Consider the following 2521-nt stretch of genomic DNA (forward strand, 5'->3'; position numbering starts at 1 on the left):
CTACTCTGGAAGAGGAAATCCCAACACAGGAACATAATTTCGATTAGGTTAATATTCGGCGTTCAGGTGACTTGGAGTGTGTGACTCTTATTTACATCTGAACTACACAGCGAAAGTAGTTTATTTTTTCCTTCCTGTCCAGCTTCTTGTTTTCCGTGAAATTAATGAGTCTTGGCATGTTTTACTCGCTCTTTGTGTCTTTGTCCATTGTTTCTTGACTGGCAGTCATAGGAATCTGTCCCGATATTTGAGTTTCAGCAGATCTGGAGAAGCCTTTCTCAGAGAGCTCTGTTCCTCTCCTGTGAATTTTGTTTATTTTATTCTGCCTGTGGATTTGGTGACAATCCATCGGCCGTTTCGTGTGGCACAGTAACAGATGTACTTCTGTTCGTGCGGGTTAGGTCTTTCTACTTCTTTTGGTACAAAAACATCCCAAAAGATAATAATTTTTTTTTTGTTATTATCTACACTGGATGAAACAAAATGTTGTTGACTCTATGCTGGTCCCCAAAACTGATTTGGAAAACGCCTGCTATGTGTGCTGAACACTATTCTAGGTGGGTGTGTGTGCAGTGTGCTCTGCGTGATGACCTGCGCACTGTGAGCTGAGGGGCTGTCCCCACAGACGTCCTCAGAAGTGAGATTTGGTCAGGGGTCTGGGGTACATGTGCCTGACGCTTCAGAGGTTGCCTTGAATGTGACCCAGGTGGGTGGCTGCTCATGTGCATCATCTTTTTTTTTTTTAGGCAAGGCCACCCTTGGTTGACCTCACAAATTGCAAGGACCTCACAGATTGCAATCCCTTATATTTTTCTATTTTTTATACTTACAGCACCTGGTCTTCCTAGGTGGTCTCCCATCTAAGTACTAACCAGGCCTGACCCTGCTTAGCGTCCGAGATCAGACGGGATCGGGCACATTCAGGGTGACGTGGCTGTAGATCACGTGCATCTTCTTTATCTCCATCAGTGCCAGTATTTTGTGGTTTTGTCTTAGGCGAACGTGATCTGTGTCGCTGTGTGGCCAGGTAGTGTTTCTGGTCACTATGTCAGATGTCGGCGTTGTCTGCAAAACAATTTACAGCTAGTGGACCTGGAAAGCCCACCAGAATCAAGATCACTCAGGCTTGCCTCATAGCCGGGACCCCTTGGAGCTGGCCACCCGCCAACTCCAGGGCAGAGCATGAGTGAGAGCAGAGGAGCCCCCCTTGTCCCCAAAGGGCCAGCAATCAGTACTTTAGAGCAGCACGGCCTCCTAGAGACATAGTGCCAGCCAGAATCATTTTAAGTTTTCTAGTGGCCACATGAAAAAATAAATAAACTAAAAGAAACCATGAAGTTAACGTTAATAATAATTTTATTAAAGTCAACACATTGTCATTTCAACATGTAATCAGTATAAAAATTAATGAAATTATCTTACCTTTTTTTTCTTCTTCTGCACTAAGTTTCAAAATCCGGTGTGTGTTTTCCGCTCCCAACACATCTCCAGTGGGTCAGCCAGTTGTCACTGCCCACTATCCTCATGTAGCTGGCAGCCACTGCCTTGGCTGGTGCAGCTCTAGAATCTTTAACGTTGAGGAAAGAGGGCTCTTTCCTTCTCACAGAAGCCAGGTCTGTTTTTATATTATAATCTCATCCGGGTCCTGCCAGGTTGTAGAATGTTCTCCACCAGAGCCAAAGTCTCCTGCACCCCGTCCTCCAGGCCCCTGGGTCCCGGCGGACACAGCTCCTCCCTCCCCTGGACAGCCCCTCCTGGGTGTGGAACAGCAGCGACCATGTCCCCTAGGATTCATTCTTTAGATTGCCCACCCTTGCTTGTTTCCTGCTCCCCCTGGTCATGGGGGCGAGGTCTCAAATGTGTTAATAGTGATAGAAGTGAGGGGTGGGCTTAGTGTTAGCAGTAAGAGCAGCAGGTCCTGGGCCGAAGCCCTAGTCCGTTCCTGGAGTGTTTTTGAACGTGAATGCGTGCACGGGGTCCAGAAGCCCCGAGCCCTGGCTCTGGATGGGTGGGAGGGATCTATACTCTGTGGTTTGTGTAAATGCGTCGTGCAGGGATGCTCTGCCTGGCTGGGCTCTGAAGAGCAGAGAGTTTACAGTGGTCCTACCAAGAAGTGGTGGGGATTTTAGCACCATTTTCCAGAGGAGGGACTGGGGCCCAGGGAAATGACGTAGCTCACCAGCGTCCCTCAGCTCATGGGACATAGGATCAGGATGTGACTCCTGGGTCCTCCTTTTTGCCAGTTCCCTCTCCCATTTTCACATCTCTCCTGGCCTTTGGGGGCAGGATGGAGAAGTCACAGGAGGGGCAGTCTGCATATTGTCCTGGCATAAGGAAGAGCTGAAGAGTACCCAGGCAGGGTCGTGGGGAGATTGTGGTTCAGGGGGCAGAGAGCCTGGCCTCCCCAAGAGGAAGTGAGGTCCACTCCTGCTGGGGGTGTAGAGTCCCAAAGTATTTCTCACACTGGTGGCTCCGGGCCTTCTCTGGAACTGTCCCCAGCCAGCCTGTTTACGTTCACATA

The 2521-nt window shown here is 49.1% G+C and overlaps 1 pseudogene; it reads right to left on the bottom strand.

The window, feature by feature from the left end:
• Window positions 1-823: 823 nt before the first annotated feature.
• On the bottom strand, window positions 824-942 carry LOC111735015 (annotated as a pseudogene).
• Window positions 943-2521: the final 1579 nt, after the last annotated feature.

The sequence above is a fragment of the Pteropus vampyrus genome, unplaced genomic scaffold, assembly GCF_000151845.1.
Source record: "Pteropus vampyrus isolate Shadow unplaced genomic scaffold, Pvam_2.0 Scaffold11637, whole genome shotgun sequence".
NCBI classification, from domain to species: Eukaryota; Metazoa; Chordata; class Mammalia; order Chiroptera; family Pteropodidae; genus Pteropus; species Pteropus vampyrus.